The sequence below is a fragment of the Scylla paramamosain genome, chromosome 35 (assembly GCF_035594125.1).
Source record: "Scylla paramamosain isolate STU-SP2022 chromosome 35, ASM3559412v1, whole genome shotgun sequence".
Taxonomy (NCBI): domain Eukaryota; kingdom Metazoa; phylum Arthropoda; class Malacostraca; order Decapoda; family Portunidae; genus Scylla; species Scylla paramamosain.
In genome coordinates, this window is record NC_087185.1 from 1,146,769 (window position 1) to 1,168,975 (window position 22,207).

The window sequence follows — 22,207 nt, forward strand, 5'->3', positions numbered from 1 at the left end:
CACACACACACACACACTGCTTCCGTGACGTGGGAGAGTGAGGAAGAGCGACAAAAGAGTTTTATCACCAGCTGGAAGGAAACTACCGCTTTGTTTACATCTGACAAGAGAAAACGCGGCTGTCACTTCTGTCAACGGGTAACTAATACAAAGCTGAGAGAGAGAGAGAGAGAGAGAGAGAGAGAGAGAGAGAGAGAGAGAGAGAGAGAGAGAGAGAGAGAGAGAGAGAGAGAGAGAGAGAGAGATTGTCATATAACCATTTTATACTCAAGATAATAAAAGACAGCAAGCGTTTAATTATTAATTTTCCAACTTTCTTCGCTTGCCTAAACTTTCTTCCACACTGCTGGTGGTGATGGTGGTGGTGGTGGTGGTCTTCCTGCTTCCCTATTTCGTCCCTCTACATTTGTATCTTAAAAGAAAAAAAGATTGTATTACTGAATCAACACCAATGAACGCTTAACCTTACCTAACCTAAAGTGTACCTCTGTTTTTACCCTCTACCCATCACTACAACCTCCAGTACCTTCCCCTGCTAGGACTCCAACACCACAACACCTCGTACAGACCCAGACATCCCACACACGTGCATCTAGAAGCTTCATACATCACAACACACGCTATAACACCCCTGACACGCTTCTACTATCACAGTCCCCCCTTAAACACTCCAGTACCTTTTATTTTACCTCCAGTACACCACTTCTACCCTCAAAGACCCAGTACTTATCTGCAACATGCCTTTAACATAACCAAAACACCTCAAAAGCAACTCCAACCACACTAAAACACCTTAAAACACCTTAAACACTCCTAAACGCACAAAAAACACCCTAAACACATCGAAAGTGCACCAAAATATCCCCAAACACACTTAAAATACTCCAAAACTCACCCAATTGACTTTAAACGCATCGAAAACACACCGTACCTACCCAAAACACACTCAAACTCATCCATAACATTCTAAAACACACTTAAAACATCCCAAAACACTGAAAACGGCCCAAAACACACTTAAAACACCCCAAAACACCCACACTGACCTAAAATACCCACAAACGCACCCAAAATTCCCCGGTATCCACACAAAACACACCCAAACTCGTCCATAACATCCTAAAATACACTTGAAACATCAAAAAACATTGAAAACAGTCCCAAACACACTTAAAGCACTCCTAAACAAGCCTAAGACACCCCAAAACACACCAGGAACGCTAAATATTGACTCAAACATCACCAAATCCCTAAAACACACACTTCAACACCCTTTCAACACCTCCAGACACACTGCAACACTCCCTAAACACCTCCAGACACACTCCAACACCTCTTAAACACACCAAATACACTGGAAGCACTGTCAGGGAAGACAAATACTACCAAGACAGACAGGGCAGCAGGGAAAATTAAGCTAAATATTGTTTTCTTATCATTTTTCTGTTTTACCACCTCCTCTATTCCTTCTCCCTTCCTCTTCCTCCTCTATTTCTCTTATTTTCTTACTCATTCTACTCTTATCTACACGTCTGAGTTTAGAAACACATGGAAACACCAGGAAAACACTGCAAAATACGATAATTATTACCGAGGAGACAGAGGAGCCGATCAAGGTCCCGGGTCCATGATGGCGGCCGTGACGTCACGGCAATTTTACGTACCGTAACGGATTTCATTTCGAAATTGACCCCTCGAAAAAATGGAGCTAGGCTGGAATGCCTTATATATTCTGACTTGACAAATACTTAAAATAATATTCACAATATTAAAACAGCTTTAGCCTGAGTAGTATTTAAAAAATATCCAAATGAAATATGGAAAAAGTGTTGAAATATTCGGCACCATTTAAATCATTGAAAAGTCCACAACATTTGAATTTTTAGGAACGTAAAAATTTTTAAAAAATCTGAACTATCATCTTACACAATCAAAAGTGACCTGGAACAAGAAGTAAACAAATAAAACCGAAATTGTGTAAAAACCAAGTGTTGAACCTAAATACGATTAAAAACCACTGAAAAGTCCACCTATTTTGACTCAACAACAAGATAAAACACTTTAAAACATACAAACAATTTTTTCAAGCAATGAAAAGTTAGTTACAAGCTCAAATAGAGAGACAATAACACAAAAAGTGTTGTAATAACAACTTTTAACAGGACCATAAACCATTTTTAAAGTCCACTTATTTCTCTCAACAGGAACCAAAAAACAATTTAAAAATCATAAGCAATTTTTAGAAATACAAAAGACGTAGTTAGAACGTGAAATAAAAAATCAAGTTTGTCAAAATACTGCTAAAAAAACACCCCGCATTTTCGGCAAGCAACACAAAATTGAACACAACTCAACACAAGCCACGAAAATACTTCTAAAGCAAATAATTATTTTTATAAACCATAAAAAACATGCTATACCATCAGAATAAAGAAGTTAAGAAAAAAATAAAAAAATATTGGAACCCACAGGTTGAAGCAGGTTGGCAGAGGTAGCCAGGCATCATGGCGGCCCTTGTCAGTGGAGAGAACGGCCGCTATTTTGCCTGTTATTCTTCCATCGTAACTAAATGAGGCAATGGCAGATATATCTAGCTAGCGGATATGAAAGCCTAGTTATGTGGCTCCACTTAGTGACGTGTTAGGCTTACAATAAGTGAGAAATGAAGCAGATATTGGCGGACAAATGGGGAAGGCTGCCTCCACCTCAGCTGATAACATTAGATAAGTGTATTTTTTTGACGTTTTTATAATTCCTGTCATGGTTAATTAGTAAGAGTTTTGTGGTGGAGGCTTGGAGCGCTTGTGGCACCGTGGAATGCTGGGTCACGTCAATATATTCCTAACCAGGTGCAAAAACATGAAATACGAGGCTCAACAATAAACAGTAAGGTTAACCACTGACCTGACAGCCCTGTGTTGTTGTTGTTGTGGGTGACACGTAACAACACTATCACAGTTACCGCCTGTTACATCACACTGTGCAAATTAGCTGGCTGGACAAGTGGTGGGCCGGTTTCTTACCAATATTATCCCTTGTGGCACTGCAGGCACCTCCCGGCAGGCACCAAGCTTGCACCAGCACACGCAGGCACCCACCACGGCCCCTGTCACTGTCTTGTTCTGCGAAAATACGTTAAATAAAGCACCAGTTTATGGCACCCTTTTAACCTAGTGCCTTGTGTCTGACGTCTGGTTGTGTCGTCCGTCCCAGCCTGCTCCGCACAGTACGCAAGCCAACCTATCCACAAGACACTTTTAGCTTTCAATAACAAGCACCAACTTCTTTTATATTATACTAAACTAATAGAAAATTAAATATAAAGAATTATAAGCGTGTAAAAATAAATCTCAGGCCATTATCACTGTAATTGTCAAAGTATCTAGATGTTACTGATTGAAGCGCCAAATTCAAACTGGTCCTGGCGGGTCTTGCACTGCAATGTCTCGTCCCTTGTGTGGCGTAATGTGAAATCATTGAAAAGCTTGTGTGAATTGAAGGCTTGGCTTAATACTGTGTTATATCTCAGCTTATCATTATTAAGTATTTACCATTTGACGTTAAAAAACAACAATACTCCACAGAGATATCCAAGTATAACAGAGGCTTCCATACTGTAGCTAATGATCAACAGAGAATTACCAGCCTTTCTCTGTGTGTCAAGGAGAGCCCTTAGGGAAACGTTCGTGTGCGTGTGTGTGTGTGTGGTATGAAAAGATATAATTGCTTAAGTACAGCCTCTCTCTCTCTCTCTCTCTCTCTCTCTCTCTCTCTCTCTCTCTCTCTCTCTCTCTCTCTCTCTCTCTCTCTCTCTCTCTCTCTCTCTCTCTCTCTCTCTCTCTCTCTCTCTCTCTCTCTCTCTACGTATTTTGCCTGTCTGCCCTCATGTGTGTGTGTGTGTGTGTGTGTGTATCTCATTTATTTATTTAAGTTATTTTTCTTCTTCACGCAGATAGTAATTGACGAACACAACACACCACGTGGAGAGAAGCAAGGTGTGGAGTACCCAAGCCTCTCACAGTCCATGCTAGTAGACTCACCCTGCATGTGGAGATCTCCCAAAATGCACGGAGGTTATTCCAGAGCTGCAGGACAGAGTACTTGAGGCCATTGGTGAACAGAAAGCTGAGGTTGAACAAAGGTAGAGTAAAGATTACACTGACATTTGGTACATTGACGTTGTTTGTTACCAGTATTATAATGATTCCTTTTATTTCAGCCAAGAATTGATAGCTGCCCAAGGTGTAAGCAAGATTCACAATGATGAGGTCATTGTGACGTGTGCAATGTGTCCACTGGTCTTGGCCTTCCTGACCAAGGCAGCCACACAAAGGAAATTCCACGTTATTGTTGCCGAACGTGCCCCTAAATATGATGTAAGGTGTTTTATGCGTCTCTTTCACGTCATCGTGTCTGATGTGCACAATACATAACACAGGGACTGCCACATGTAGGGGTGATGGCTTCTTGCAGCTTCCTTTATTTTATTACGTTCTTATGTTCTCAATACATCTTTTACTTGTGCAGGGTCACCCAGTGGCAAAAGCTTTATGTACTGCTGGAATTGAGACAACATTAATTCAAGACTCTGCAGTGTTCCCCATCATGTCACGTGTCAACAAGGTCATCAAAGGTCATCGTTGGCACCGAGACGGTGGTGACCAACGGAGGCATTGAGACCTTTGTTGGTGCAGCCTCTCTTGCCTCACCACCAAAGTTTTATTCTGTTCCAGTAAGTTTTATTTGTTAGTCATTATCCTGATACCTCTTTCAGTGGGGCAGTATTTGAAACATATTTACTGTTGCAAATTGAACAGGGAAGGTATCACAAAAGTACATACCATTTTATTCTCACAGAAATTCTTGATTCCAGTTTTTGATACATTCCTTTTCCACATGTTTATTTCATGTAGGTGGATATACATTCCTCGTGTTGAGTGTTGGATGGTCCTTTCTCAAACCTCAACCTGTTGTTGTCTCATGTGGAGCTAGATACTATCAGATCAGTACCTATATAATATTGAAAATCATGGCATGAATTGTGCATTTTGCTTATTGTCACAAATCTTCATTTTCAGCTGTATGTGTGCACTCCCACATACAAATTTAGCTTGATGGGCTGTGAAGAAATAAGCCACCAAACCACCACTTCTATTATCCCAGAGGGAACAAAGTTTTGGCCGTCTGTAAATACTGCGCTGACTCAGCTAGATTACGTTCCTCCAGAAAATGTCACCAGTTTGATAACTAACAAGTGAGTTTGTGTTGTTCATATGACTGTGTGGTCCTTTCAAGGTGTGATGTTGGGGGTTCATTTAATTTTTTCATTTGCTTTCCTTGTTGGGCCTGGGCTGACCTCAGGAGACATCAGTATTTGTCAGCTTTATGCACAAACTGTTATTTAGCACTGTACTTCATCTCCCAGTAAAACTTCTGATCCTAAATGCATCAAATGAAAGGCCTTTATGTTTTACTTATGAGTGAGATAAACAACTTACTCAATTTATTATACAGTAAAATCCCTCTCATCCGGCATTCCAGTATCCGGCAGCTTCAAGTATCCGGCACATTTTTCCCCGAGCCTTAAAATCAATAAAAAATCAACGTGTGCTCACAAAATCAATTAAAATTCCCACGCGAGGCATACTCCGTCCCCTTGCCACCACAGCGCACTGCTTCGCGCCACCCGCAGCCCACTGCACTGTGTTTACTCAGTGACTCAGTCCCGCGTGTGCACTGTTTATCGCCCGACGCCTTCATCACGCCTAAAGTTGTAGAAAAAAGGAAGTGTGTTGTGCTTACACTTAAGCAGCTGATCAGATCAGCTGATCATCATTGTTGTGGTAAGATGCGTGAGTGTAGGGTGGTCATCGTGGACATAATTTCACTTCTATTCAAGTGTCCGGCACGTCGGCGGTCCCGTTGATGCCGGACAAGAGGGATTTTACTGTACCCTGTTTATCTTGCACATCTACTCACTTAGCTTTAAATAATGGCTGCTGACCATTTAAATCTCTTTTATTTCAGTCGAGGTACTGCACCATCCTACGTGTACCGGCAGCTTAGCGAACTGTACCGTCCCACTTCTTGTGATCTCTAAGGTAACAGCTTTAATCCTTGCAAATAAGGAATAAGAGAAAAGAGACACACCTGCCATTTGTACTGTTATGCTGTAGTGTTCTGTCATTTTTTTCCTCTTTTATCCTAGAACCATTTTTGGTCATTCATGTTTATAAAAATTATTATACAAAAATGTTGAGCTTAATATGTTTGGTGTAGTTTTTTGTAACATGTGTTATTGTTAATGTGTGTGGTTCCCCTCAGGAAGAATGTTGCAGTATTAGCAGTAATGTTACAGCCAATGGAAGTGTCTGTATTGTGCTTTGGTGGGAGGTTAATTTGATGTATTTTTAGAGTTGTGCAGGATATAGCAAGCCCTCAAAATAAAGAAAATAACTATAGAAAACACTCCTTGTATTGAAAACACCACTGCAGAGAAATCTCTAATGAAACAGGAAACCCTACATTCAGTACTGTGTGGTTGTTGCAGTAACACTGAGCTAAATGCCTTTTGGATGGTTGTACACTAAAAATAATGTAAAAATCCCTATAAACAACTGTCCCTGCATTAAAAACCTTTCATCATAAAATTACACACAAGATACTCAACCAGTGCATGAATGTTCAAGCGGTACCATGAAGATATGAGGCTTTTGGCACTGTTTGAAGGTTTTGAGGAGTAACAAACAGGACTTAAACAGAAAGAAGCACTCACTGCTAATGTTTAAGCTTGTGAATGTTGTTTAGGTGGTCTGTGTAAGGAAGAAACAACACTCTATGGTGTGGTACTGCTGGTGAATGCCATGGTGGAACACATACAGGAAATGGCCACATCTCTGGTTGCAGGGCAGAACAACACCCACTTTATAACCTGTACCTGTGAATAACAGGATGTAACAGAGGCGCTGCATAGTGAACAGTGAAGCACGGTGTCTTCGTGCTGCCATCCTTTTCCTTGTCAGGCATCAAATGTGCAAACCCAAAATCCACAATCTTAATAACTGAATCTTCAGAAGAATCCTTGAACAAGAGATTCCGTGAAAAGATGTTTAGATTAGAATGGCCTCGGAGAAGGATAATATCTGAATGGAATAAATTCATACTTTTTATTATAAAGGCCATACAAATGATGGAGATCAATAATATTCCATGCAATAAATTCTTTAAAATAAGCAGATGGAAAATCAATGCAAAAAAACTTCCTTTTTTTACCTTTCCTTTCTTTTCTTTTCTTTTCTGTCTATCCTCAACACCAACCCTTTTCACCCCTGTCTGGCTTTAGGTCTCCGTGAACACTGATGCTTTTCCTGTGCACGTAGTGAACTGCTGACACCAGGTTCCTCACGACGACCGAAGCCCGAGGCGAGCCTCTGTGAACCTCTCATGTTTCCTGATCCTCTGAGGCAGCCAGCTCTCCACCTCCAAGGAGCTGCATCACAATGTAGGTGTGTGCCTGTGAAACCAACATGAATTAGATACAGGCATACAATGATTAAATGCAAGGAAAAGAAAATAATATGATCTTAAACTAATTGTTACTTAAACTGTTACTGATAAATCCTGTTGTTTTATATTGTAATTCTACACAGTAAAAATATAGATTTGAAAATATACTTTGTAAACCTCAGTAACTTCCACTACAGCCCATTAAACTAGAACCATGAAAACATCCTTGAAAACCCCAGTAACTTGCACTACAGCCTGTTAGACTAGAACCATGAAAACACCCTTGAAAACCCCAGTAACTTCCACTACACCCTGTTAAACAAAAACCATGAAAACACCCTTGAAAACCCCAGTAACTTCCACTACACCCTGTTAAACAAGAACCATGAAAAACACCCTTGAAAACCTCAGTAACTTCCACTACACCCTGTTAAACTCGAACCATGAAAACACCCTTGAAAACACACACACAGGCAACCCCTTCCCGGCCACACACACACACAAACCCTCTCCAACACACACACACACACACACACACACACAAACCCCAGAACACACCATACCTAATTGGCAGTTGCTTTTTCAGTTCCAGTCTTAACACTTCGCATAAACCCTCTCTGTGTAATTGCCATGACCAGGCCCAGGAAGGAAAACTTGCGGTCCTGCGCCAACGAGTCGTAACTATGCTTGTGGTGGGTCGCGAAGATCAGCGTTAACTCCAGGCTGGAATACAGGAACAGGTAGAGGAAGTAAACTCAGCTAAGTTGTATTAATTTCATGCGTTCTACAGAGAGAGAGAAAGACAGATGTTTATGAATGAAGGGAGAGGAGGAGGAGGAGGAACAGGAGGTAGTGTGTGTGTGTGTGTGTGTATGAATGAAGGGAGAGGAGGAGGAGGAGGAACAGGAGGTGGTGTGTGTGTGTGTGTGTGTGTGTGTGTGTGTGTGTGTGTGTGTGTGTGTGTGTGTGTGTGTGTGTGTGTGTGTGTGTGTGTGTGTATGAATGAATGAAGGGAGAGGAGGAGGAGGAGGAACAGGAGGTGGTGTGTGTGTGTGTGTGTGTGTGTGTGTGTGTGTGTGTGTGTGTGTTTCAGGAGTAAACATAAGGGAATATTTGCTAGTACACACACACACACACACACACACACAATACTACAAACACGAACAAACACACAATACTGAACATACAAACACACACACACACACCTTCTCTGCCCAGGCCCTTGACACAGCTGACGGAGAACAGAGCCCTAGGATTGATCACCTCCCAAGCCTCGGTCAAACTGGCACCGATGTCCCTCCTCCTTCTGCCCTGCGGTGGAAGAACAAGACACAAATCTGACTCACACACGAGACAACAGCGAACGTAAACAAACAGTGTTGCCAACTCAGGGAAAGGGAGTTTTACTGTACAAGGGATAAAATACAAGTGAATCACCATGGAAACACCCTTTGAAAACCCACAGTAACTTCCACTACAGCCTTGATAACACTACTTACCCTAGATCACCCCCAAACACCCCTATATAACCCTGAAACACCACCAAGACACCATTAAACACCCCAAAACAAACTATTTACCTCAAAACACTTGCAAAACACTCCCAAAACACACTATTTACCTCAAAATACTTGCAAAACACTCAAAACACCATTAAACACCCCAAAACACACTATTTACCTCAAAAACTTGCAAAACACTCCCAAAACACCATTAAACACCCAAAAACAGACAATTTACCTCAAAACACTTGAAAAAACACCCCCAAAACACCTCCAAAACCCCAATAATACCCAAAAAAAGACAATTTACCTCAACACTTGAAAAAACACCTCCAAAACCCCAATAATACCCAAAAAAGACAATTTACCTCAAAACACTTGCAAAAACACCCCCAAAACATCTCCAAAACCCAAAAAATACCCAAAAAAGACAATTTACCTCAAAACACTTGCAAAAACACCTCCAAAACCCCAATAATACCCAAAAAAACAGACAAAAACAGACAAATATACCCAAAAACAGACAATTTACCTCAAAACACTTGAAAAAACACCCCAAAACACCTCCAAAACACCCCAAAATATCTCAAAACATTCCTAAACACACAAACAGGAGTGTAATGAATTAATAAGTGAAAGAAAGCAAGAGAATGTAAACAAACAGATGATAATGAAAAGAAAAGTGATTTAAATGAGATTGTTAAGATGTTTTGATGGTTTATGGTAAGGAAAATGAGAGAAAGGGTTTGTAATGAATAGAAAGGGTTTGTAATGATGACAGAAAGGAAGGAATAAGAGGGAAAAGTAAAGAAATGAGGAAAGGAAAGAGAAAATGATGCTTTACTCACAATGCACCTCTCTTTAACAACATTCAGAGACACAAGGAAATACAAACAAATTACAAAATAAGCAAAGAGAGAAAAAATGAAAGGAAAAAAAAAAAATAAGCAAAAATTATACAAAACAAAAAAAATATACATAATAAAAAAAATAAATGAGACACACACACACACAAACACACACACACACACAAACACACACCTCAGGCAGCGATTCCTGGAAGAAGACAGCAAAGAATATTATGTTAGCCACAGTGAGAGTGCGTGCGTAGATAGCCGAGGCCGCGAACCACCCAGTACTTCCCCAGCGGGAGAACGCAGCCCCCACAGTGTGCCCGACGGTGAAGCCTATGCTGAATGTCACGCCAATCAGTGCCTGTGGGTTGAGGGGAGGTTAGGAGAGGGTAGGTTGGTTAGGTTAGGTTAGGACACACCGACAACACACCACAATATAAATAAGAAATAAAATAATGCATAAGAAAATAAAAAGTTAAAAAAAAGTAAACTAACAATATATTTTAAACTACCACAACACCTTTAAACACCCTCAAAATACTCCAAAACACCCAGAAACACTCCAAAAACACACCAAAACACTCTCAAAATAACCCAAAACACACCAAAACATCCCAAAATACCCCAAAACACTCCAAAAACACACCAAAACACCTTCAAAATACCCCAAAACACCCCAAAACACTACAAACACATCCCAAAACACTCCAAAAACACACCAAAATACTCCAAAAATACTCCTAAACATCTCAAAACACATCAAAACATTCCAAAAACATCCCAAAACACTTTAAAACACACCAAAAATCCCAAAACACCTCCACAACACCACAAAACACTTCAAAACACCCCTTAACCACCCCAAAACACATCAAAACACTTCACAACACACCAAAAACACCCCAAAACACTCCAGAAACACCCCAAAACACCCCAAAAACACCTGAAGACTCCCTCAGAACACTGAAATAGAATAAAACACAAAATAACAATAATAAAGAAAACAAGCTGCAATATTGAACAGCAGGAACACAAACAAACACACACACACCCTATAAACAAACAAACAAACAAAAAAAAAAAATAAATAAATAGATAATAGGATAAAAAAATTGAAAAAATAATAATAAAAACAAGCTAAAAATATATAAACCAATACAAAACACAACAAACCCACTTAATTACCAAACAAGACAGAATGGAACCTCGCAGCGAAACCGATGATATGCTGGTAATAAGTCACACAGGAGAGCTGAGAGGAATACAAGCCGCTGGTGTTGTGCTTGGAGTAACAGTCGAGGAGAGCAGGAGACACGGGCAGCACCACCTTCAAGCCGAGCAGGTCCAGGATCAGACTGCCGAATAACACCTTGCTTGTCCGTGCGTTCCTCTGTGGGTGTTAGGTTAGGTTAGGTTACGTTAGGTTAAGTGAGGTTAGGTTATGTTAGGTTAAGTGAGCTTAGGTTAAGTGAGGTTAGGTTAGGTTAGGTTAAGTTACGTTAGGTTAGGTTAAGTGAGGTTAAGTGAGGTTAGGTTAAGTTAGGTTAGGTTAAGTTAAGTTAGGTTAGGTTAGGTTAAAAGAGGTTAGGTTAAAAGAGGTTAGGTTAAGTTATGTTAGGTTAAGTTAAGTTAGGTTAAGTTATGTTAGGTTAAAAGAGGTTAGGCTAAGTTATGTTAGGTTAAGTTAGCTTATGTTAGGTTAGGTTAGGTTAAGTGAGGTCATTTTTATCTTTTATTTTTTCTCAGTATTTTTTTCTTATTGTACTTAGTTCCCTTTGACCAGTGTCCCTCCTATATATACAAAAAATAAAACAAAATAAATGAATAAATAAATAAAGTAAAACAAGAACATTTTTACGACTTTAAATCATTTTCCCGACACACTTGTGCATGGAGGCAGTGTTGCACGAGTGTTGAGTGACAAATATTGCATCTCAGCTTAGCAACACACACCAACACACACCAACACAACACCCTGCTCACCTTCTCCTTGATGTCCGCAGCCTGTACTGCCCCTCTGTCCCTGCCGTCCACCTCACCACCACTGCCGCCGCCACCGCCATCGCTGCCGCCAACTTGCTTGCCGGATCGGAGGGTTGCCGTTGCTCTGAAAGTTACATTAGGTTTGGTTAAGTGGGGCCGTGGGAAGAGGATGTAGGTTAGGTTAGGTTTGGTTAGGCTAGGTTATGTTAGGTTTGGCTAGGTTTCTTTAGGTTAGGTTAGGTGAGGTTAGGTTAGGTTAGGTAAGGCTTAGCTAGGTTAGGCTTGCTTAGGTAAGGTTTGGCTGGGTTAGGTTAGGTTAGGTAAGGCTTGGCTAGGTTAGGCTTGCTTAGGTAAGGTTTGGCTAGGTTAGGTTAGGTTAGGTTAGGTAAGGCTTGGCTAGGTTAGGCTTGCTTAGGTAAGGTTTGGCTAGGTTAGAATTGCTTAGGTTAGGTTAAGTTTGGTTAGGCCAGCTTGGGATTAAGACACGAGATAGCCAGTCTTGGGGAGGAGGAAGCACCAGACACAAGTTACGGTAGGCTTCTTTGGGTTAGGCTTGGTTTGATTAGGGTCAGCTGAGGAGTGTGAAGCTCCACCACGTTTGGTTAAATTTGAGGTAATATTTTAGTCATTTTCTCTCTCACCACCAAAATTTTCCCACTGTGTAAACTTTGTTAATATTTTTTATCTGAAGGCTACAAAACACATCACTCGCTTTCCATCCCAGACTCCTAAACACCACCCCTTCCTTCCTTCCTTAGCATCAGCCAGCCAGCCTCTTTGGACTTAAATGAAGGAAACTTTTAAACACGTAGATATAATATAACATTTTCTTCTTCACACACACACACACACACACACACACACACTGCTTCCGTGACGTGGGAGAGTGAGGAAGAGCGACAAAAGAGTTTTATCACCAGCTGGAAGGAAACTACCGCTTTGTTTACATCTGACAAGAGAAAACGCGGCTGTCACTTCTGTCAACGGGTAACTAATACAAAGCTGAGAGAGAGAGAGAGAGAGAGAGAGAGAGAGAGAGAGAGAGAGAGAGAGAGAGAGAGAGAGAGAGAGAGAGAGAGAGAGAGAGAGAGAGAGAGAGAGAGAGAGATTGTCATATAACCATTTTATACTCAAGATAATAAAAGACAGCAACCGTTTAATTATTAATTTTCCAACTTTCTTCGCTTGCCTAAACTTTCTTCCACACTGCTGGTGGTGATGGTGGTGGTGGTGGTGGTCTTCCTGCTTCCCTATTTCGTCCCTCTACATTTGTATCTTAAAAGAAAAAAAGATCGTATTACTGAATCAACACCAATGAATACTTAACCTTACCTAACCTAAAGTGTACCTCTGTTTTTACCCTCTACCCATCACTACAACCTCCAGTACCTTCCCCTGCTAGGACTCCAACACCACAACACCTCGTACAGACCCAGACATCGCCCCCACATGCATCTAGAAGCTTCATACATCACAACACACGCTATAACACCCCTGACACGCTTCTACTATCACAGTCCCCACTTAAACACTCCAGAACCTTTTATTTTACCTCCAGCACACCACTTCTACTCTCAAAGACCCATTGGTTATCTGCAACATGCCTTTAACATAACCAAAACACCTCAAAAGCAACTCCAATCATACTAAAAAACCTTAAAACACCTTAAACACTCCTAAACGCACAAAAAACACCCTAAACACATCGAAAGTGCACCAAACACACTTAAAATACTCCAAAACTCACCAAATTGACTTAAAACGCATCGAAAACACACCGTACCTACCCAAAACACACTCAAACTCATCCATAACATCCTAAAACACACTTAAAACATCCCAAAACACTGAAAACGGCCCAAAACACACTTAAAACACCCCAAAACACCCACACTGACCTAAAATACCCACAAACGCACCCAAAATTCCCCGGTATCCACACAAAACACACCCAAACTCGTCCATAACATCCTAAAATACACTTGAAACATCACAAAACATTGAAAACAGTCCAAAACACACTTAAAGCACTCCTAAACAAGCCTAAGACACCCCAAAACACACCAGGAACGCTAAATATTGACTCAAACATCACCAAATCCCTAAAACACACACTTCAACACCCTTTCAACACCTCCAGACACACTGCAACACTCCCTAAACACCTCCAGACACACTCCAACACCTCTTAAACACACCAAATACACTGGAAGCACTGTCAGGGAAGACAAATACTACCAAGACAGACAGGGCAGCAGGGAAAATTAAGCTAAATATTGTTTTCTTATCATTTTTCTGTTTTACCACCTCCTCTATTCCTTCTCCCTTCCTCTTCCTCCTCTATTTCTCTTATTTTCTTACTCATTCTACTCTTATCTACACGTCTGAGTTTAGAAACACGTGGAAACACCAGGAAAACACTGCAAAATACGATCATTATTACCGAGGAGACAGCGGAGCCGATCAAGGGCCCGGGTCCATCATGGCGGATGTGACGTCACGGCTAATTTACGTACCGTAACGGATTTCATTTCGAAATTGACCCCTCGAAAAAATGGAGCTAGGCTGGAATGCCTTATATATTCTGACTTGACAAATACTTTAAAAAATATCCACAATATTATAACAGCTCCAGCTTGAGTAGTATTTAAAAAATATCCAAATGAAATATGGAAAAAGTGTTGAAATATTCGGCACCATTTAAATCATTGAAAACTCCACATCATTTGAATTTTTAGGAACGTAAAAATTTTTTAAAAATCTGAACTATCATCTTACACCATCAAAAGTTACCTGGAACAAGAATAAACAAATAAAACCGAAATTGTGTAAAAAACAAGTGTTGGAACCTAATTACGATTAAAAACCACTGGAAAGTCCACCTATTTTGACTCAACAACAAGATAAAACACTTTAAAACATACAAACTATTTTTTCAGGCATTAAAAAGTTAGTTACAAGCTCAAATAGAGACACAATAACACAAAAAGTGTTATAATCACAACTTTTAACAGGACCATAAACCATTTTTAAAACCCACTTATTCCTCTCAACAGGAACCAAAAAACAATTTAAAAATCATAAGCAATTTTTAGAAATACAAAAGACGTAATTAGAGCGTGAAATAAAAAACCAAGTTTGTCAAAATAGCGTCAAAAAAACACCCCACATTTTCGTCAATCAACACAAAATTGGACACAAGTCAACACAAGCAGCGAAAACACTTCTAAAGCAAATAATTATTTTTCTAAACCATAAAAACATGCTATACTACCAAAATAAAGAAGTTAAGAAAAATACCCAAAAAATATTGGAACCCACAGATTCAAACAGGTAGCCAGGCATCATGGCGGCCCTTGCCAGTGGAGAGGACGGCCGCTATTTTGCCTGTTATTCTTCCATCGTAACTAAATGAGGTAATGGCGGATATATCTAGCTAGCGGATATGAAAGCCTTGTCATGTGGCTCCACTTAGTGACGTGTTAGGCTTACAATAAGTGACAAATAAAGCAGATATTGGCGGATAAATGGGGAAGGCTGCCTCCACCTCAGCTGATAACATAAGGCAAGTGGATTTTTTTTACGTTTTTCTAATTCCTGTCATGGTTAATTAGTAAGAGTTTTGTGGTGGAGGCTTGGAGCGCTTGTGGCACCGTGGAATGCTGCGTCACATCAATATATTGCTAACGAGGTGCAAAAACATGAAATACCAGGCTTAACAATAAACCTGACAGCCCTGTGTTGTTGTTGTTGTTGTTGTTGTTGTTGTGGGTGACAGGTAACAACACTATCACAGTCACCGCCTGTTACATCAGACTGTGCAAATTAGCTGGCTGGACAAGGGGTGGGCGGGTTTCTTACCAATATTAGCCTTGGTGGCCCTGTAGGCACCTCCCTGTAGGCACCTCCCGGAAGGCACCAAGCTTGCACCAGCACACGCAGGCACCCACGGCCCTGTCACTGTCTTGTTCTGGCAAAATACATTAAATAAAGCCACAGTTTATGGCACCCTTTGAACACAGTGCCTTTCTGTGTCACGTCTGGTGCTGTGTTGTCCTCCCTTGGCCTGCTCTGCACAGTACGGACACAAACCTATCCACAACACACTTTTACCTTTCAATAACAACCACCAACTTCTTTTATATTATACTAAACTAATAGAAAATTAAATATAAAGAATTATAAGCGTGTAAAAATAAATCTCAGGCCATTATCACTGTAATTGTCAAAGTATGTAGACGTTTACTGATTGAAGCGCCAAATTCAAACTGGTCGTGGCTTACACTGCAATGTCTCGTCCCTTGTGTGGCGTAATGTGCAATCATTGAAAAGCTTGTGTGAATTAAAGGCTTGGCTTAATACTGTTATATCTTACCTTATCGTTATTAAATATTTACCATTTGACGTTAAAAAACAACAATACTTCACAGAGATATCGAAGTATAACAGAGGCTTCCATACTGTAGCTAATGATCAACAGAGAATTACCAGCCTTTCTCTGTGTGTCAAGGAGAGCCCACCTGCATGTACTGAATATATGTTTTTAATTAGTCTTTTGTGATTAATCTTTTTAATATATCTGCGCCAATGTAAACTAGTATGTGCTTAGAAGGCTTACCAATGTGTGGGTGTTGGTGGGTTTGGTGCTACTCAAAGGGAACACGTGCTGGAGATGTCTGTGAAGCAGTGATGTACAAATAACTGAGCGTATTTCAATTCACATAAGTATCCCATAAAAATAAAAAACTGACCTCCGTTTTCTCTCAAGAACGTAAACATTTAAGCGTATTTCAATTCACATAAGTATCCCATAAAAAAAAAAAACTGACCTCCTTTTATTGTTGTTATCATCATTATTCTTGCTTTTTTATTTATTTTTCATTCTCTTCCTTGTTTCCTCATCTCTCTCTCTCTCTCTCTCTCTCTCTCTTGAAAGATTCCGCCCTAGAGATATAGAACACACACACACAGTGATGTAACGCCCTTAGGGAAACGTTCGTGTGCGTGTGTGTGTGTGTGTGGTATGGAAAGATATAATTGCTTAAGTACAGCCTCTCTCTCTCTCTCTCTCTCTCTCTCTCTCTCTCTCTACGTATTTTGCCTGTCTGTCCTCGTGTGTGTGTGTGTGTGTGTGTGTGTGTCATTTATTTATTTAAGTTATTTTTCTTCTTCACGCAGATAGTAATTGACGAACACAACACACCACGTGGAGAGAAGCAAGGTGTGGAGTACCCAAGCCTCTCACAGTCCATGCTAGTAGACTCACCCTGCATGTGGAGATCTCCCAAAATGCACGGAGGTTATTCCAGAGCTGCAGGACAGAGTACTTGAGGCCATTGGTGAACAGAAAGCTGAGGTTGAACAAAGGTAGAGTAAAGATTACACTGACATTTGGGACATTGACGTTGTTTGTTACCAGTATTATATTGATTCCTTTTATTTCAGCCAAGAATTGATAGCTGCCCAAGGTGTAAGCAAGATTCACAATGATGAGGTCATTGTGACGTGTGCAATGTGTCCACTGGTCTTGGCCTTCCTGACCAAGGCAGCCACACAAAGGAAATTCCACGTTATTGTTGCCGAACGTGCCCCTAAATATGATGTAAGGTGTTTTATGCGTCTCTTTCACGTCATCGTGTCTGATGTGCACAATACATAACACAGGGACTGCCACATGTAGGGGTGATGGCTTCTTGCAGCTTCCTTTATTTTATTACGTTCTTATGTTCTCAATACATCTTTTACTTGTGCAGGGTCACCCAGTGGCAAAAGCTTTATGTACTGCTGGAATTGAGACAACATTAATTCAAGACTCTGCAGTGTTCCCCATCATGTCACGTGTCAACAAGGTCATCAAAGGTCATCGTTGGCACCGAGACGGTGGTGACCAACGGAGGCATTGAGACCTTTGTTGGTGCAGCCTCTCTTGCCTCACCACCAAAGTTTTATTCTGTTCCAGTAAGTTTTATTTGTTAGTCATTATCCTGATACCTCTTTCAGTGGGGCAGTATTTGAAACATATTTACTGTTGCAAATTGAACAGGGAAGGTATCACAAAAGTACATACCATTTTATTCTCACAGAAATTCTTGATTCCAGTTTTTGATACATTCCTTTTCCACATGTTTATTTCATGTAGGTGGATATACATTCCTCGTGTTGAGTGTTGGATGGTCCTTTCTCAAACCTCAACCTGTTGTTGTCTCATGTGGAGCTAGATACTATCAGATCAGTACCTATATAATATTGAAAATCATGGCATGAATTGTGCATTTTGCTTATTGTCACAAATCTTCATTTTCAGCTGTATGTGTGCACTCCCACATACAAATTTAGCTTGATGGGCTGTGAAGAAATAAGCCACCAAACCACCACTTCTATTATCCCAGAGGGAACAAAGTTTTGGCCGTCTGTAAATACTGCGCTGACTCAGCTAGATTACGTTCCTCCAGAAAATGTCACCAGTTTGATAACTAACAAGTGAGTTTGTGTTGTTCATATGACTGTGTGGTCCTTTCAAGGTGTGATGTTGGGGGTTCATTTAATTTTTTCATTTGCTTTCCTTGTTGGGCCTGGGCTGACCTCAGGAGACATCAGTATTTGTCAGCTTTATGCACAAACTGTTATTTAGCACTGTACTTCATCTCCCAGTAAAACTTCTGATCCTAAATGCATCAAATGAAAGGCCTTTATGTTTTACTTATGAGTGAGATAAACAACTTACTCAATTTATTATACAGTAAAATTTCTCTCATCCGGCAGCTTCAAGTATCCGGCACATTTGTCCCCGAGCCTTAAAATCAATAAAAAATCAATGTGTACTCAGAAAATCAATTAAAATTCCCACGCGAGGCATACTCCATACTCCATACTTCATCACGCCTAAAGTTGTAGAAAAAAGGAAGTGTGTTGTGCTTACACTTAAGCAGCTGATCAGATCAGCTGATCATCATTGTTGTGGTAAGATGCGTGAGTGTAGGGTGGTCATCGTGGACATAATTTCACTTCTATTCAAGTATCCGGCACGTCGGCGGTCCCGTTGATGCCGGATAAGAGGGTTTTTACTGTACCCTGTTTATCTTGCACATCTACTCACTTAGCTTTAAATAATGGCTGCTGACCATTTAAATCTCTTTTATTTCAGTCGAGGTACTGCACCATCCTACGTGTACCGGCAGCTTAGCGAACTGTACCGTCCCACTTCTTGTGATCTCTAAGGTAACAGCTTTAATCCTTGCAAATAAGGAATAAGAGAAAAGAGACACACCTGCCATTTGTACTGTTATGCTGTAGTGTTCTGTCATTTTTTTTCCTCTTTTATCCTAGAACCATTTTTGGTCATTCATGTTTCTAAAAATTATTATACAAAAATGTTGAGCTTAATATGTTTGGTGTAGTTTTTTGTAACATGTGTTATTGTTAATGTGTGTGGTTCCCCTCAGGAAGAATGTTGCAGTATTAGCAGTAATGTTACAGCCAATGGAAGTGTCTGTATTGTGCTTTGGTGGGAGGTTAATTTGATGTATTTTTAGAGTTGTGCAGGATATTATAGCAAGCCCTCAAAATAAAGAAAATAACTATAGAAAACACTCCTTGTATTGAAAACACCACTGCAGAGAAATCTCTAATGAAACAGGAAACCCTACATTCAGTACTGTGTGGTTGTTGCAGTAACACTGAGCTAAATGCCTTTTGGATGGTTGTACACTAAAAATAATGTAAAAATGCCTATAAACAACTGTCCCTGCATTAAAAACCTTTCATCATAAAATTACACACAAGATACTCAACCAGTGCATGAATGTTCAAGCGGTACCATTTGCTCCCTTCTGCACAGCTTGCAGCAACACTTCTGGCGCTGCATAGTGAACAGTGAAGCACGGTGTCTTCGTGCTGCCATCCTTTTCCTTGTCAGGCATCAAATGTGCAAACCCAAAATCCACAATCTTAATAACTGAATCTTCAGAAGAATCCTTGAACAAGAGATTCCGTGAAAAGATGTTTAGATTAGAATGGCCTCGGAGAAGGATAATATCTGAATGGAATAAATTCATACTTTTTATTATAAAGGCCATACAAATGATGGAGATCAATAATATTCCATGCAATAAATTCTTTAAAATAAGCAGATGGAAAATCAATGCAAAAAAACTTCCTTTTTTACCTTTCCTTTCTTTTCTTTTCTTTTCTGTCTATCCTCAACACCAACCCTTTTCACCCCTGTCTGGCTTTAGGTCTCCGTGAACACTGATGCTTTTCCTGTGCACGTAGTGAACTGCTGACACCAGGTTCCTCACGACGACCGAAGCCCGAGGCGAGCCTCTGTGAACCTCTCGTGTTTCCTGATCCTCTGAGGCAGCCAGCTCTCCACCTCCAAGGAGCTGCATCACAATGTAGGTGTGTGCCTGTGAAACCAACATGAATTAGATACAGGCATACAATGATTAAATGCAAGGAAAAGAAAATAATATGATCTTAAACTAATTGTTACTTAAACTGTTACTGATAAATCCTGTTGTTTTATATTGTAATTCTACACAGTAAAAATATAGATTTGAAAATATACTTTGTAAACCTCAGTAACTTCCACTACAGCCCATTAAACTAGAACCATGAAAACATCCTTGAAAACCCCAGTAACTTGCACTACAGCCTGTTAGACTAGAACCATGAAAACACCCTTGAAAACCCCAGTAACTTCCACTACACCCTGTTAAACAAAAACCATGAAAACACCCTTGAAAACCCCAGTAACTTCCACTACACCCTGTTAAACAAGAACCATGAAAAACACCCTTGAAAACCTCAGTAACTTCCACTACACCCTGTTAAACTCGAACCATGAAAACACCCTTGAAAACACACACACACAGGCAACCCTTTCCCGGCCACACACACACACACACACACAAACCCCAGAACACACCATACCTAATTGGCAGTTGCTTTTTCAGTTCCAGTCTTAACACTTCGCATAAACCCTCTCTGTGTAATTGCCATGACCAGGCCCAGGAAGGAAAACTTGCGGTCCTGCGCCAACGAGTCGTAACTATGCTTGTGGTGGGTTGCAAAGATCAGCGTTAACTCCAGGCTGGAATACAGGAACAGGTAGAGGAAGTAAACTCGGCTAAGTTGTATTAATTTCATGCGTTCTACAGAGAGAGAGAAAGACAGATGTTTATGAATGAAGGGAGAGGAGGAGGAGGAGGAACGGGAGGTAGTGTGTGTGTGTGTGTGTGTGTGTGTGTGTGTGTGTGTGTGTGTGTGTGTGTGTGTGTGTGTGTGTGTGTGTGTGTGTGTGTGTATGAATGAAGGGAGAGGAGGAGGAGGAGGAGGAACAGGAGGTGGTGTGTGTGTGTGTGTGTGTGTGTGTGTGTGTGTGTGTGTGTGTGTGTGTGTGTGTGTGTGTGTGTGTGTGTGCTTGTGTGTGTGTGTGTGTATGAATGAAGGGAGAGGAGGAGGAGGAGGAACAGGAGGTGGTGTGTGTGTGTGTGTGTGTGTGTGTGTGTGTGTGTGTGTGTGTGTGTGTGTGTGTGTGTGTGTTTCAGGAGTAAACATAAGGGAATATTTGCTAGTACACACACACACACACACACACAATACTACAAACACGAACAAACACACAATACTGAACATACAAACACACACACACACACACCTTCTCTGCCCAGGCCCTTGACACAGCTGACGGAGAATAGAGCCCTAGGATTGATCACCTCCCAAGCCTCGGTCAAACTGGCACCGATGTCCCTCCTCCTTCTGCCCTGCGGTGGAAGAACAAGACACAAATCTGACTCACACACGAGACAACAGCGAACGTAAACAAACAGTGTTGCCAACTCAGGGAAAGGGAGTTTTACTGTACAAGGGATAAAATACAAGTGAATCACCATGGAAACACCCTTTGAAAACCCACAGTAACTTCCACTACAGCCTTGATAACACTACTTACCCTAGATCACCCCCAAACACCCCTATATAACCCTGAAACACCACCAAGACACCATTAAACACCCCAAAACAAACTATTTACCTCAAAACACTTGCAAAACGCTCCCAAAACACACTATTTACCTCAAAACACTTGCAAAACACTCTCAAAACACCATTAAACACCCCAAAACACACTATTTACCTCAAAAACTTGCAAAACACTCCCAAAACACCATTAAACACCCAAAAACAGACAATTTACCTCAAAACACTTGAAAAAACACCCCCAAAACACCTCCAAAACCCCAATAATACCCAAAAAAAGACAATTTACCTCAACACTTGAAAAAACACCTCCAAAACCCCAATAATACCCAAAAAAAGACAATTTACCTCAAAACACTTGCAAAAACACCCCCAAAACATCTC

At 40.6% G+C, this 22,207-nt stretch overlaps 1 protein-coding gene and 4 long non-coding RNA genes across 19 annotated transcripts in view; 2 read left to right on the forward strand and 3 right to left on the reverse strand.

Annotated features, from left to right (window-relative positions):
- The window catches only part of LOC135090499 (uncharacterized), a 40,914-nt gene extending 37,801 nt beyond the window's left edge, over window positions 1-3,113 (reverse strand). Inside the window, exon 1 of the mRNA XM_063987320.1 lies at window positions 3,024-3,113. The gene's annotated coding sequence lies outside the window, so the exon portion shown is untranslated. The remainder of the gene's footprint in view (window positions 1-3,023) is intronic.
- Window positions 3,114-3,940: 827 nt separating this feature from the next.
- LOC135090507 (uncharacterized) lies at window positions 3,941-6,468 on the forward strand. 4 transcript variants are annotated; one of them, XR_010262002.1, is made up of 5 exons: window positions 3,941-4,141; window positions 4,220-4,381; window positions 4,528-4,732; window positions 5,079-5,254; window positions 6,028-6,468. It is a non-coding gene; the product is annotated as an uncharacterized LOC135090507 (long non-coding RNA). The 4 variants fall into 4 exon arrangements; XR_010262001.1 differs by having other exon boundaries at window positions 3,942-4,141; window positions 4,220-4,376; XR_010262003.1 differs by lacking the exon at window positions 4,220-4,381 and having other exon boundaries at window positions 3,948-4,141.
- A 684-nt stretch (window positions 6,469-7,152) lies between these two features.
- On the reverse strand, window positions 7,153-16,038 carry LOC135090512 (uncharacterized). Of its 2 annotated transcripts, XR_010262018.1 has the most exons (8): window positions 15,707-16,038; window positions 12,710-13,120; window positions 11,846-11,969; window positions 11,048-11,252; window positions 10,050-10,223; window positions 8,712-8,817; window positions 8,070-8,229; window positions 7,153-7,513 (listed from the first exon to the last, which is right to left on the reverse strand). It is a non-coding gene; the product is annotated as an uncharacterized LOC135090512 (long non-coding RNA). The 2 variants fall into 2 exon arrangements; XR_010262019.1 differs by lacking the exon at window positions 12,710-13,120 and having other exon boundaries at window positions 15,707-15,994.
- On the forward strand, window positions 15,169-19,434 carry LOC135090505 (uncharacterized). 5 transcript variants are annotated; one of them, XR_010261994.1, is made up of 6 exons: window positions 15,188-15,414; window positions 17,028-17,212; window positions 17,291-17,447; window positions 17,599-17,803; window positions 18,150-18,325; window positions 18,990-19,434. It is a non-coding gene; the product is annotated as an uncharacterized LOC135090505 (long non-coding RNA). The 5 variants fall into 5 exon arrangements; XR_010261992.1 differs by having other exon boundaries at window positions 15,169-15,261; window positions 17,024-17,447; XR_010261993.1 differs by having other exon boundaries at window positions 15,185-15,414; window positions 17,028-17,452.
- Window positions 19,435-19,889: 455 nt separating this feature from the next.
- LOC135090510 (uncharacterized) overlaps window positions 19,890-22,207 on the reverse strand; it is a 38,608-nt gene continuing 36,290 nt past the window's right edge. For all 7 annotated transcript variants that reach the window (XR_010262010.1, XR_010262011.1, XR_010262013.1 and 4 more), the window contains 3 exons: window positions 21,504-21,609; window positions 20,777-20,936; window positions 19,890-20,250 (listed from right to left, as the gene is read on the reverse strand). This is a non-coding gene — a long non-coding RNA (uncharacterized LOC135090510). The remainder of the gene's footprint in view (window positions 20,251-20,776; window positions 20,937-21,503; window positions 21,610-22,207) is intronic.